The sequence below is a fragment of the Rattus norvegicus genome, chromosome 3 (genome assembly GCF_021556685.1).
Source record: "Rattus norvegicus strain SHRSP/BbbUtx chromosome 3, alternate assembly SHRSP_T2T, whole genome shotgun sequence".
In the NCBI taxonomy this organism is placed as follows: Eukaryota; Metazoa; Chordata; class Mammalia; order Rodentia; family Muridae; genus Rattus; species Rattus norvegicus.
The window spans coordinates 30,580,091-30,596,048 of NC_141536.1; the positions used below are offsets into that span (position 1 = coordinate 30,580,091).

The 15,958-nt window shown below is 36.3% G+C and overlaps 1 long non-coding RNA gene and 1 pseudogene across 1 annotated transcript; both read right to left on the reverse strand.

The window, feature by feature from the left end:
• Positions 1-507: 507 nt before the first annotated feature.
• LOC120101546 (uncharacterized) lies at positions 508-4,146 on the reverse strand. The gene is made up of 3 exons (XR_015684939.1): positions 4,086-4,146; positions 1,984-2,167; positions 508-1,491 (listed from the first exon to the last, which is right to left on the reverse strand). It is a non-coding gene; the product is annotated as an uncharacterized LOC120101546 (long non-coding RNA).
• A 1,471-nt stretch (positions 4,147-5,617) lies between these two features.
• Positions 5,618-5,717, reverse strand: LOC120102009 (small nucleolar RNA SNORA4; annotated as a pseudogene).
• Positions 5,718-15,958: the final 10,241 nt, after the last annotated feature.

Consider the following 15,958-nt stretch of genomic DNA (forward strand, 5'->3'; position numbering starts at 1 on the left):
TTGGATATTAGCTCTCTATCAAATGTAGGATTGGGAAAGATCTTTTCCCAATCTGTTGGTTGCCTTTGATCTCAGTTTTTAAAAGTAAAGAAAATATATTCTTTTCAGAAGGAGGATGCTGATCTTAAGAACATGGAAGGCTTTAATTTAGATTAAATAATGTATCAGAGTTTTGCACAGATGTCTCCCTTTTTGTCTTACAAAGAAACACCATCGTCTAATGGATAATTTATAAAATTATTTAACTTATAAAATTCATAATTTGTCCAGCTATAGTGGTTCCCATCTACAATACTAGAATTTACAGTATAGGGTTTTATTATATTAGATAATTATAAATTCACAAGGTTGAGGGCACTTTGAACTTCTGAGTTTCTACCCACCCAAAACTACATATTAATACTCTGCCTCAGAAAAATCAAAATCAGTTGAACCAAAACAAAAAAAAAGGGAAAACAACAAAAAACCCCAAAGTTAAACATTAAACAACAATGACCACAAAGCCTATTTGATATAAAATGGTTTTATTTCAATTTTTATTACTTATACATGGTCTCCAGGAACACATTAAAGCGGTGACCTCTTCCTGGAACATGTTTCTGGAGCGAAACGAAGGTGTTAAACATATCAAGATCTCCACAGGAGGGGGTTCAATAGGTCAGACTGTTAGGGTATAACAAATTAAGATGCAGGCAGCATCCTTCACGTGTTTGTAATTTGACCAGACAATACCTTCAGTGCCCCTCCAGGGCATCCTCATCCCTTCCCAAAAACATCAGTTCCAATCATTTCAGTGGAGAGACAGAAAGCAACTGTGGTGATTTGAACAAAAATGCCTCCTCCTAATGCCATAGGGAGTGGTATGAATAGGAGATGTGGCTTTATTTGAGTATTAGAAGGCTTCTAATTGGAGTGGCCTTGTTGGAGGGAGCTTGTCACCTTCTCTTTCTGCTTCCTGTTGATCGAGATGTAGTACTTTCTGCCTGTGTGTCACCAGGCTTCCCATCATAATGATAATGAATGAGGCCTCTGAACTGTAAGCCAGCCCCTTATTTACAAATGGATGAAACTGGAAAATGTCATCCTAAGTGAGGTAACCCAATCACAGAAAAACACACATGGTATGCACTCATTGATACATGGCTATTAGCCCAAAATGTTTAAATTGCCCAAAATGCACAGAACACATGAAACTCAAGAAGGATGATGAAAATGCGGATGCTTCGCTCCTTCTTTAAAAGGGGAACAAGAATACCCTTAGGAGGGGATAGGGAGGCAAAGTTTAGAACAGAAACTGAAGGAACGCCCATTCAGAGCCTGCCCCACATGTGGCCCATACACATACAGCCACCAAACTAGATAAGATGGATGAAGCAAAGAGGTGCAGGCTGACAGGAACTGGACGTATATCTCTCCTGAGAGACACAGCCGGAATATGGCAAATACATAGGCAAATGCCATCATTAAACCACTGAACTGAGAGCGGGATCCCTGTTGAAGGAATCAGAGAAAGGACTGAAAGAACTGAAGGGTCTTGCGACCCCATATGAACAACAATGCCAACCAACCAGAGCTTTCAGGGACTAAGCCACTACCCAAAGACTATACATGGACTAACCCTGGCCTCCAATTCATAGGTAGCAATGAATATCCTAGTAAGATCACCAGTGGAAGGGGAAGCCCTTGGCCCTGCCAAGGCTGGACCCCCAGTGAAGGGGATTGTTGGGGGGAGGGCAGAAATGAGGGAAGAATGGGAAGGAGAACACCCACATAGAAGGGGAGGGGGCGCAGTTAGGGGAATGTTGGCCTAGAAACTGGGAAAGGTTTACATTTGACATATAAACAATAAATACCCAATTTAATAAAGATGGAAAAAAATTTAGACACACGGCAAAAAAAAAAAAAAACCTATTCATATTTTATAAGGATTGCCTTGGTCATGGTGTCTCTTCACAGCACTAGAAAACCCAGCTAAGACAGTACCTGTGGAGATAAATGGTCTTTGAAATTACAGACGAGCAGCTGCTCCACCAGTTACCGTACCGGCCTTAGTCTACCGGCTGCAGGAAGAGGTAATGTTTTCCCAGGTTTAAGGAATCACGGATGAAGAATTTCAGAATCAAGAGAGATATGGAAGAGACTTACATTGACCCGGGCTTGGCTTTATCTGAAACAAACAAAAACAAAGTTAAAAATAAACCCATTAATTAAGCCTCACAACAGCACTTTAAGAACATCTTGGGTCTTTTAACAGAGTTTGCAAAGCTGCCGTGAAAGAAACCAAAAGTAATGAACTTATTTTTCCTTTTAGCATACAATTATCATCTTATTAAATGTAAATTTAATCCCTACTTGAGACACATCATTTTAATTGTGACCAAAAATATTATAGGCATGCAGAAGCCTTCTAATTAAATCAGGTGGCCTTATTTTAATGAAGAGAGAATTTGGAGGCAATACCAATTGTAATAACAAGCTGATGGCTTCTTTATAAAAGTCAACATATCATTAGCTTTTGGACCAAAAAAGAGAAATTATTTTTAAGTAAACTTTCAAAAGAGTATCTACATAACCCTCCCAATCAATGTTTTCTTTTTTTTTTTAAGTGCTATTTGAAGGAGACACAGACTAAACAAATTAAAATATGTGAGAGCACACCTGGTCCTTATCTGACTAACAGCTAAATGTTGGGATAAGAGCTTCATAAACTTATCAGCTACTTTCTTGGGGGCAGTTAGTGTTGTCCTGTGGTTTATTTTTTAAAGCATCAGGTTATTCTTGGTAACCACTTAGATGTTTGAGGGTTTGTTTGTGGTTATGGAATAAAGTATAAATTATTTACTGCCACAGGGTATGAAGAAACGAGTTAAACTATCTCATTTGTAATAATTCTATTTGAAATCTGTCCTCCTGGATAGACATTTCAAGCGACATTTCCCAGCAACCACACAAGGAGGCCCCCTTCAAACACTAAGGTAAAGCAAGAATAGCAGGTCCTGCTGTCTGCATGGCATTTACTCTGAAAAGTCCCTCATTCCTTGTGTTTTAAAATTATTTGGTTGTAACCATTTTCAGATTCGTTTACTTTGGCAATGTATTCTGCTCTCCAAAGGTGTCTGCATTTATTTGACTACAGCAAATATTTACTTTAGTAAAGGGCAGCTTAACCTTTGTTTAAATTTGAGGTGAGTTAAAGGTCATTGCAATTATTTGCTGTATTATTTGTGTCAGATTTGAATTACCATGAATTCAGCACATGCATTGCCCTTTATTATGAAATAAGCTAAAAGAAACTCAACTTCTGCATCCAGCCAGCATGTTTTATGGAACCAATCAGTGCTGCAGAACATTGTCAAGGTTCTCGCTTGGACTGTGATTGACTGAAAGTGCTTGAGGTTAAGGTCCTTTCCCAGAGGGAGGGAAGGAGGCGATTTAACATGGCAGCCCATTCCTGCACCCCACCTCCAGTTATGTTTTTGATGGCTAGCAGCCAGCATCTAGACAGGGTTCAAGGCTATTAGTGAAAAACTGCAAGCAGTTACATTAGAAAAATAATGTGTATTCAAAGAGGATAAGAGAGGTGGGTTGCAGAACAGAGGGCACTCTCAGCAGAGACACATGGGAATCTTCAGATCTTCACAGGAGATAATAAAAGCTAAAGGAGTGACAGTGAAGCAGAAAAAGTCAGTGGACAATGTTGCTGTAAAATTACATTTAAAAAAGTGTCTTTTACTAGGTCTGACACTTCAGTGCCCCAAGATATCTGGTAAACATCTTCATCTCATTCAGCAAAGCCTCTCACCGGCTTTGTTCTATCCCATATCACACTGCCGATGGCTTCTTTCTGAGCTTGGCTGCAATCTCTCTACCCATCTAGTTCCCAAGGCGGTTGCCACCATGCCAAACACACACACATCTCAATTCAATGGCCACCCAGTGTCTCCAGCCATCACAAATTCTCTTAAATTGCCACACGAAAGAACACACAACACAATAACCTCTGATCCAACCGATAATATATAATTTGCTCATCTAGACACACAGAGTCCTGTACACATCCATCCCTTAAGAATATTCATAACAACCTGTAAAGGTGAAGAGAGGGATCTTAACATCTGCCTCCATGTTCTTCCGGCCGCTTCTTCTTCCGGTTCCAGTCTCCTCCCCTTTCCTTAAACATTTCTCCCACCCATCCCTCCTTTTTGTCCAATGACAGGACTTGTTCTATCTTGTACCTGCCTTCCCCTGTATGACATCATGCTACAGGGCAGTAAGAAGATACTGGAAAAACTTTGAACCAAAGTGGGTTACGGCATAGAAATGAGTGAACCTTAATTCTTGATCTTCAGTTATGGAGAAAAAAAAAGTGTATCATGACACATTGTCCCCACTTTAAAACATATACACGTTAGGACAACCATAGATATTTATATATGGTTCTGCTTTATGAAAATATAAAAGTCCAGTTAATTACTGAGCTGCACTATCAATGCAGGGTTTGTTTACCTGATGAGATTTTGCAAAACACAACCTGCTTTTACACATTGAAAGAGAGTATCATCTTTTCTGGCTTGTTATGTATAGAAACAGGAGTATTGTGTTTATAATACTTTGAAAATAACTGACATGGTTCAGCATTCATTACATACTAGCCATAAAATGCCGTTAATCTACAATTAAAAAATCGAAAGCATATTAAATACAAACTTCTGCTACAAGGTAAGGAATGGATAAAATTGAACTTCTCTTTATAATGTAAAAGTTGAGAAAGAACAAGAATTGGTGGTCTTATCCTGCTATGGAATATGGTCCTGTTATGATTAATGTGGCTGCAAAAACTAAATATCTACATCCAAGAAAGAGAAACCAAAACCATCTGGAAGCATTGGTGATAATGATTACTGTGATCCAACAGCTAACCAGCAGTTTGGTGCAACTGCAGGGTAGGTCTTTTACTTATGGGTATAACCACAGTTTTCTTTCCAAGGATTCTTCATCTTTCATTCTTTACCCCAATAACTAAGTTACTTGGAAATCAACTATTACTAATAGCTAAGCTCCTTAAGTCCATGGTTTTGAGGTATGATACTTATAATAATTTATGTAACGAAGTACTCAGCCATTGTAAATACTTAGTAATTTGTCCTTTCCATCCAGCATCTTAATGGCTTTAGTAAGATGTGCTCTGCCTACCCTATCATCCCACCTATAAAGTCTAGTATTTATTCACACAGTTGTGCATCTATAACAATGTGACTCTAAGCAACATCACTCCAAAGGAACCATTTACTCAGCACCCATCCTATTCTCTAGATGGTCATGTTCTCAGTATCGTGGTCTATGCTTTTAACCTATACCTTTGCAATAATGAGAACATTTTATCTGTTTCTAATATGTATCCTTTTAAAAAGTGTTCCACTAATATATGTCCATAGCATCTATCAGTTCCGTTTTCCTTTTTGTTGCTGACCAACACTTTATTTCATGTATTCTGTATTGTTCTGTATTAATTAATGGCCATTTGAAGATTTCACATCTTGAGTCTGTAGATTGCTTCCAGTACTTTTTTTAAAAGAGGTTGTTTAATATAATCCAAAACCTAGACATCTCTGCAATCAATGTAGGCCACAATATAGTAATGAGCCATACTAAGTGGTATAGTCCACTGTGGAGTGTGGTCTTACTCATTCTGCCAAATAGTGTGATGCTTCCAGTACTTAATGAAAGTGTTGCAGTATCAAGATAAAGCCTCTTTAGTGCTATTTACTTTTTACTCTTTCTAGTATAGTTCCTATCTATCTATCTATCTATCTATCTATCTATCTATCTATCCATCTATCTATCTATATATCTATCTATCTATAGACACACATATAATACCATGAATTTAAAAGGGGATTGGGAACACTGATAGGAGGAACTGGAAGGGAGATGGTACAGGTATAAAAGTACAACATTCATGGAATTTATTTATTAAATTCTCAAAATTTTAAAAAGGTTAAAAATGAAAGAACTATACATTGAATATGGTTGTTAGAATTATAGAAAGCCTGTATATTTTTTCTTGTAGGAATATACTATAAGAAGCTTTGATGGTGATCTTGCAAGAAGAAGAACCCCATATTCTCAGATACACCTGCTCAGAGTAGAGGTCCCATGATGTTTTGAAATAAGATAGTCTGAACTGTGTCACTTGAATGCCACCAAAATGCATTATGCTTTAAGAGACATAGTAAGTTTTCCTGATTAAATATTTTCAACTCTTTTATGTCCTAATTATATCCCAAGTGATCTGAATTTTACCACACCTGACCACATTGCTGCCATTCATAGTTCTGGGTCATGGAATGATTATTTGCCTCATGGTAGTAGAGGAGAAGTTGGGTTTTTCATCTGCACTGTGACCCACAGTCTCATGGTACAGATGAGGCGGGATAGATATGTCATTGTCATTGGCTTAACCTCTCCATCATCATGAACACCTAAGATTTATGTCATACATGATACTCTAGTTACCTTTAGGAGAGTTATCTTTGAGAAGACTAAAAACAAATAACAACCAAAAATAATCCTTCTAACAAAAAAGAACCTTGATATGCAGTATCTGGGCAGGTCAAAATATGTTTGGGTAATGTTATAAAAATGCATGCTGTGTCTGTTCTTTATAACAGATCTCCTCAAGCAGCGTTACCTTTTGATTTCTTTGAAATTCTTAGCATATGTGTGCTGGTTAGTTATATGTCAACTTGACACAGGCACGAATCAAATGAGAGGAGGGAGCATCAGTTTAGAAAATGCCTTCATACAATTGTAGTCATGCCTATCAGGCATTTTCTTTATTAGTGATTCATTAGGGTAGACCCAGCATATTGTGGGTGCTGCCACCCCTGAGATGGTGGTTCTAGGTTCTGTAAGAGAGCAGACTGAGAAACCGTGAAGAGCAACTCAGTAAGTAACACGTTCCATACATTCTTTGTCAATTATTGGCTCAAGCTGTTGGCTTACAGACAATTCTGCTGGGCTCCTCCAAGGGATACAGCAGCAGCTTATGGAATCACCTGCCACCCTTGTCTGCTGACGCCAGTTGTGGCATTATGAGGCAGCAGCTGGGGTACCTGGCAGGCACATGCCAAGGTGTCCCCCTGAGAAATCACACTGGTATAAGGGAAGTTTATTTGGATGAAAGGAAGGAAGTGAGGACCTAGGGAAGGGGTAGAGACTGAATATCAATAACAGAGTCATGAAGGCAGTAAAGGAGGAACAGAGTGAGGACAGAAAGAAGAGCAGAAAGAGAAGAGAGTCCAATAGGAATATGTGGAACCAGAGAGATAGAAAGAATATGTGTGATAAAGGGGTACAATTTTCCTTCTATGCTGCTATACACAACTCACATCTGGCATCAACAGGCAATGGTGGCAGGTGATGACATAAGCCACTAGGTTTCTGGGAGGAAAACAGGGGGATCTCTGTAGGCCAACACAAGGTGCTACTTGAGTTCTTTTCTTGACTTCCTTCCATGATAAACAGTGATATAGAAGCATAAGCCACCTAAATCTTTTGCTTCTCAAGATTTTTTGATTATAATTATATCCCAATAAAAGCAACTCTAAGATAATAGGAAGACAATGTGATCTACCTATTTTCTGTACTGGTAGCTATTTATAATCCATGAAGATGCATCACTCTGTAGACTGAAGTAGCAGAATTCAAACCTCTGAATCTCTGTAGTCCTATCAAGCTATTCTTCTGTTTCTTTTTCTTTCCTCTCTCTGCATAAACTGAAGACTTCAGCATCTAAGTAAGAATAAAATAATTTCAGCCTCCACAGCAGTCAGAGACTTTACTCCATATGTACATACATTAAGGAATTGGATTCAGTACTACCGGGTCTTAAGTAAGGCTCCATTTTAAGCAAGTTTAAACCTTTACAGGTGGATCATCCTATACCACTAAGGGAGATGAGTGAGTTTTTGTCAGGTCCCTGGATAACTACTTCAATAGCAGTCCTGGGTTAGAGTGAGATGTGATACCCTATCAGAAAATATCTGCTTCCTAAGAGAGGTTCTCTACGTAACTAATATGAATTCAAGACAATGGGTTGGTTTAATGTAAAATCACACAGTGTGTTTGTTTCACTTTCTGTCCATACCAAAGCACATGTATCATAACTAAAGGGATGAAAAAGAAAAGTAGACAAATGTGGAAAAGTGAGCTAATGGCTTTCACATGAGCCTATCAGATTCATGTGATTCCTTTCTCTTCACCCCAATTAAACTGTAGTTGTAATGCAAAGACTCACGTGATGTTTAACTCTGTGACCTTTTAGGATAAGAAGCAGAGGATGTATTTAACAGCGCCTTGCTCTCCCTGAACCATAGATTCGGACAACTGAAGAGTTCTCTCATCTTTCTCAGTTCTGTACTGAGAAGAGAACACTAGTACAGCCATGCAGTTGAGCACACGTGTAACTACAGTGTGGATTCTCACACTGTATGTCAGCTTTGTTCAAACAAGTGTGAAAATGCAGTAGAGCATTATGGGCTGGAACTTGAGGTAAGGAATACCAAAAAAAAAAAAAAAAAAAAACCACAATGAAGAGCGCTTGGCAGATGGAAGCCCATTTTGAATTTATACGGATGCCCAAATGGTATTAGAGGAGAAAAAATGATAAACTCAGGAGACCCAGATGTTGTTTTATTGCTAATCCAGTGAAAAGAGAACAACCCAGCTTACATGGTAATGGGAAAATGCAAGAAGCATGAGTTGCTATTGTACAACTCTTTCAACTTATTTCTGCACCATGTAGATACATTATAACAGAGCATAGAGAACACAGAAATTTATTGAACAAGCAAATTATTAGCTACTGAAATAATCTCATTTTGGAAGGTCTTGTGAATCAAGAGGAGTCAAAAGGTTACACTGTAGCCAAATGGTGCCTTCATGCCAATTTCAAATATTTACAATAGTATTAGACTATTCTTCTTTCTCTTATCAACAAAGGATCCTATTTCTCAAAGCATATATCAGTTTGGCCAGCCTTTAAAAGTTGAAATGGGATAGGACATGAAACAAATGAGATAACACCAAGTATGTCTTTCTAGTTTTTAGGAATCAAGCTGGCAGTTATTAGATCGGTACACTGTATTTTACCATTCAGGCAGTAAAGTCCTTACAGTAACACAGCTTCCAACAATGGTTATAACCTAAAATCTGGGGATACAATTTTAATTCTGATAAATGATGAAGCTGATCAAATCACTGGCTATCCAACTCTGTTGCCCACTACAAGATCTCTCATATTTCTTTTTTTCAAACAGTGAAGAAAAACAAAGACTAACCAAAAGGCTTGACCCTTGTATGCATCAATTTGTCTTAGATAGAAGCGATACTGTGTTTTCTTGCTGAATTTCCCTCTATACTTAAACTATTTTACCATCTTTAATACCAACAACTCCTCTTCAATTAATAAAAGCTAAATCTTTTATTTCAGTTCACAAATACCTCCTAGAAATGATTTTCTGGATGAAATACATGTTCTTCCTCTACAAACATCTTAATGCACTAGTACATTATTCAAAAATCAAATGTTTATGTCAGTTCCCAAAGCTAGTATGGATCCTTGTGGAAATATCTCAGCACTTCACATTTCTCAGGCCTTTGTTAAATAGTTAATAAACTATATTGAAGGCTAGGAGAGTCCTTTTTTTAAACAAAGAATACCATACTAACCTATTAGAACTGTTACAAAAACAGAGTTACTTTGGATGTGTAAACATGAGTAAGGTAACTTTCATTGCTGACAAGAGGGTGATATTTAGAGGTCCATATTCAGCACCAACTTTGGATGCCTTAAGTTGAAGCTGGTTAAATACAAGTCCTCAAGTGTACTTAACACTATACAAGAGTTTCCTGTCAATATTATTAATGCTCACAGTGCTTAGTTGACTATATGTCTTAAAAAGTAATCACAAACATTTCCTAATCTGGCTTATAAAGCCTTTAAATTGTAGCTTTCTCTATTAAGGTCATCTAGGAATGATTCTTGATGTTCCATAGGTAATGGGGTAGTAGGAACTGGGATCAAATCACTTGAATATTGGCAACACAGGTAAATACTCAAGATGGATACTAGTCATTTTGACATGTCTAATTAAGGTAAGTTAAAGTATCACCTACATGGTGATTTGAATGAAAATGGTTCCAGTAGACTTGTATAGAGTTGCCCTTTAGGAGATGTGACCTTATTGGAATAGGTGGGGCCTAAGTGGAGGAACTGTGTAACAGGGGATGGTCTTTGGGTTTTAAAATGCTCAAGCCAGGCCCACTATCATTTCTTTATTACTTCAGGCTTCAGATTCAGATGTAGAACTCTCAGCTATGTCTCCACCACAATGTTTGCCTGCTTGCTACCATGCTTCCCCTCATGATGATATGGACTAAGCCTCTGAACTGTAAGGCAGCCAAATCAAACGCTTTCTTTTAGAAGAGTTGCCATGTTCATGATGTCACTTCAGATCAATAGAAGCCCTAATGAAGATAAACTGTCATGTAGTTTATTAAAAAAATTACTTTCAAAGGTAGTTCATTTTCTGCTTGCAAGCAGTGTAAACACATACCTCTTACTACCAATGTAGTGACCAATCATATTCAATTTTTTAAAGATGTTACTTGAATGTTTGAAAGTGTAAAAAGTAGTTTAATTAATCTGGTATGGATTAGGAAGTGGATAGCTCAGTCAGTACAGAATTTATCTTGTAAGCATGGGGGCTTGAATTCAATCTACTGAATTCTTAAGAAAGTTGGTCAGGAGACTACAGACTCTCAAGCGCAGTTGCAGGAAAACAGACAGGAGAATTTCATGAACTCACTATTTAGTCATCATACCTACTTGGTCAGATCTAGACCAGTGAGGAAATCTGTCCCAAAAGACAGAGCACTGGAGAAATGACACCCAAGTTTGTCCTGTTTGTGAACATGCATGTGCACAGATTTGTTCCTTGAAGACAATCTCTCTCTCTCTCTCTCTCTCTCTCTCTCTCTCTCTCTCTCTCTCTCTCTCTCTCTCTCTCTCACACACACACACACACACACACACACACACACACACACACACATCTCTAAATCTCAAATATTGACCCCCTCTAAATGTAAAGAAATATTGTGATAGGAATGAAGTAAATATGTATGCATGAGTCAACATTTTTAAAGCATTTGTAAGTATTTCACTGGCCAAAGGCTGATTAATTTGGATGCCACTTATTTTATTGAAAGAAAATAATTTACAGTAATGATGCACTTGTGTTAGGAATCCAATTAACTTGCAAATGTTTTTAGTTTAAGATATGTGGAAATATTTTCAAGCATGTTTTTTCCAGTGACTAGAGTTGTAAGGTAGAACATATACATGTAGTTATAGTTACTTGATAACAGAAGCAAAACGCCACATCCTTTGTCAAGAATCTTAGAGTCTGCCTGAACATCAGGGTAAGACCCAGTCCTAGAAAGGGAAGCAAAGTTGGGGAAAAAGAAGGGACAGGAAGGGAAATTGGTTTGATTAAAAATATACATTGCCTTGTCCTTACTTTATGATATACATGAAGATCAACTTTAAATTATAACTAGCTTAAAGAATTCAAATGAAATTGGCTATTACAGCATCCTTGGCATTATTTGCTGAAATAATACTAGTAACTTTTTGAAACCGAATTTTTTTAAAACCAAAATGCTCTAAGGCCAGATGATTGGAGAACATGATGCATTCACATTTCAGTACAATATGAAGCAGAGGTATGTATCTATAACTAGCTTGATTGTAGGTTTATTTTATCTGAGTTAATCATAATGACAAGCTTCTATCTGTCTTTCAAAGATATAAAGTTAATGAGTTTATATTCTGTTCCATTGACAAATGAATGGAGATCTAGAATTTTAACATGCTCTTCCTAAACTGTGAGCTGTGTGTCTGCTTTATGGAATGCTCCTACACAAGCTGTCTATTCATCAATTTGGTGTCCATACATTTCTTTGAAAGCTATATTATAATTAGAGTTTAGGTTAATACTATTCAGTAACCATAAAACAGACATAAAATAATTATAACTCATTTAGTGAAATTAGAAAAAGAGCAATTATTAGACTCCCATTGTGAAGCTTTGCTGTGAGGGATAGATAATCTATCTGCAAGATGTACGTTAAGAACACCATTTTCAAAGAAATAAACGAGATAGATTACCACTTTGTTTTTGTGCACTTGAGGCAGAAGGGGTGGGACAAAAACTTGTGTCATATTTATGAGTTGCCTGAACTTTTGTGTTTTCTTTTTAGACAAAGAAAAGAAATAGCATAGCCTTATAGAGCATTGCTTCTCATTCTAGTATGTGTGAAGCTATGGTACTGTGAGTCTGTAATGTATATATGTATATATATACATATATACATATATATATGTATATATCCAAATTAAAAATATATATAATCAAATTATAAGGAATTCAAATTGTCAGAAGTCCTGAAGACCAGCTCTTTATTTCCATTTACTCCAGAGGGGCTGATTTTCTTGAACATCAAGAAATATGTACTGGGGTTTAGGACTAACGTCATTATGCCACAGTCCTCCTCCTGGCATAGACGTGTTCATCCCACTAGAGATGAATGAGGACTCAGAAATGTAATTTACTGAAAAGGCTTTTCTTGCATTCCTATGTATACTACTTCGTTCTTTATCAATTTTTCTCATGACAAGAAGCCTCTAATGTTGAAGGAAGAAACGAAACTAAAACAATAAAAATAAAAATAAAATGCCTTCTCTGTATCTACGCATCACTGATCAATCTCTGTGTGTAGCTACCACTCACCTATCTGTTTAATAAAAATTGCGATTGACCTTGTATATTTGCACATTTTATTTCCTACAGCTTCCGGTGAGAAGCAAGTTCGTGGGGAAGATGCCATATTCCCGGGCTGAGAAGTATAATAATATAACAGAAAGACCTGGAGGCACATCTTCACAAACTTTGTGTGTCAAAAGAAGAAAAATAAAATCCCTTCATGTTGGCACCAAGGAAGACTTGAAGGGACTGGAGAAATGGTTCACTGGCTAAGAGTTCTCATGTCCCTCACAGGGCATCTAAGTTCAGTTCACAGCATCCATGCTGGGAAGCTCATAACAGCCTGTAACTCCAACTCCAGAAGATTCGATGCTATCTTCTGCTGTATACTCAGAGACATGCACAATAAAAATAAATAACATCAAAAACGATGAGAATTATGATGTTATATTATTCTTCCTCTTAATTATCTGCTAATCTTTGCCTTACACTACACGGTTGTCAAGTCTACGATATAATTTCATTTAACTGAGGAAAAATAACAGGCATTACAGCTGGGAAATTGTTGATAGGAAAACAAAAGTAAAAATTTAATGAGCAACTGCGTAAAAGTGTACCACTAATTTTACTTTTAGAACGATGTGTGATTTCTATTTTGATTTCTCGTACAAGGAAAGCGACGATACACTCCGAGACTATCTCTGCCAACTCCAAGCAAGAAAACAAAGAAGGTGAGGATGGGGTGCAGGTTTCTTTAAGAAAGCACATTTGTGTCACTTGATCTGTTTGCGTGTCTATCGTTCCTTAATCCTCACACTCCCTGACCCTTGCCGGGGAACACAGGGACACATGGATCACTAGACAGATGCTGCTGAAGTCAGGGAGCTATGTCAAGAGATTCTCAAGACTGCTCTGATGAATTCTGCAACAATTCTTACCTGTGACATTTAAGAGAATGGGCGGCAAGTCGGTGGTTACTTTCAACATTCGCTAGCATTTCTTGGAGAGCATGAGCAGCTTTTGTCTTTCCACCTCCACATAGCAGTGTGTTAGCAATCCCCAGCACCGGTCCACGCTATTCATCCTGGGAAGGAATTTCAGGCATCATAATTTATTCTGAACCCAAAGAAATTAAGACTCTTTAAGATGAGTTCAGTCTTGCCAGACAAGTAAGGGGAATTAATTGCATGAAAATGCAAAATTAAAAGCAAATGATGAATTTAGCTAATTTCCTCTCTTTCCGATGTTCCAATATATCCCCCTGACCACTCTCCAGGAGTGGGGCGGCACTAACAGCTCTGAATCATAGGTTCCAGAAAAGTGGAGAGCGTTTATTTTAATTCTTATAGAAAAAAAAACATGACTGATGAAGAGTCGTCCCAAAGATTTAGAGGACTCATTCAAGTTTTTAATAATCCCATGTGGCTTTAAAACATTTTAATAGTTTCTCTCAACATGTTTCCAAGTTTGCAGCTGTGAAATTAGTAGGCAAGCAACACAGGGTGTTCTTATTTATTTATTTATTTATTTATTTATTTATTTATTTATTTATCTAATATTTATTTATTTGTAGCAGAAGTATTTTTAGAGACCAGGTAAGAATGTAAAAGGAAACAGAATTAACAAATGGAAAATGTTTGTTATTTGTTTAATCAATCAAATGTATCAATTATTTATTTAAAATAATGAATCTGTTTGATTTTAAAAATTAAAACCACTGCATATCTTTAAAATGCCAAGGCAATTACTCTGAAATCAGCAAATTATATGTTGTATTTTATAGGAATAAAATGCACATTATATAATAACAAACTAAGTCATAATGACAAGTTCTTCCATATTTTCTGTGTCTTTCCTGCCTCACTTCTCCTAAAGAAATGAGATCATGGTAGTTAATGTCAGAACTGAAGATTTTTAGATAACTAACTATAAGTTTCATTTTCATTGTTATTTTCTTTATCCTTCAATGATGTTGATGCCTTTCCCTCAGAATAGAAAATATTTAAAAATATATCACATATTTTATGTAACATATACATGTAGAATTTATAATGTACATGATTTATTTGTATATAACTAGGTTACAAAGCACTTAGATAATATTATCAGGCATTTATGAAATTTATATAAAATTAATTTTAACATGCACAATAAAATCTAATCTGAAAGAATTAAAAACTTACAATTTAACATGTTGTTGGAATACTTTAAATATTGTCATCTATCTTCAGACAAGACTGAAACTTTCCTATAAAATGACATTGCAAATGTGTGAGATATGTGTTCTTATGTATAACAAGAATCCTTACATAATATACTAGCATGACCTTATAGTTCTCATTATTATAATGCCTACTATTAAGAGTTATACCTTTCAAAGAAAAAATCATATGGTTAAAATTTGATTCATTTCACTTTCTAAAATAACTCAGTAAAATATTTGGAGACAGAAGAAGTAATTCACGAATCTCACAAAAATGCCCGAAAAAGCTAAGAAATGAACTTGTGTCGTTACTGAAACCACATAATGTACCCATTTCTTTGATGTAGAGAAAACTTAAATCTTTACAAAGCATCTTGTCTTCTATATTTACTGAGTCGGGACATAGTACGACTTTTAAGCTTAAGCACGTCGAGAAATAGCTCAGTTGTTAGGTGGAAGCACATATCCAAATGCCTTTATGGTCACTTGCCAGCTTAAAAGGTCATGAAAATTTAAAATTAGCTAAGCTAATTAACATTTAAAACTACAAATGAAATAACTGTTCAGAAACATCTAGAAAAAATTTACCCATGCGACTATATAAACAACATTTGAAAAATAGGTTTGCAAATTTTTAATATATCAATGTATGTCTTTTAAGTCACTATAATCTTAGTCGTTTACAATGATATCAAATGCAAATAAAATTAAATAAAAATAGTGTGTGAAAGAGAATAGGACGAAAGAAAAGGAAGAAGAAAATTGGAATGTTGAGACAAAATCTGGAAATTAAACAAGTACTTCTGTCATATATCTGTATAATTTAGATGTATGTAAATGTATAATATATTTATGAAAAGTATTTTATGTCTGAAGCAAAACCACATCAAGTTAAAAGTGTGTGTAGTCTCAATTATCCTCCTAT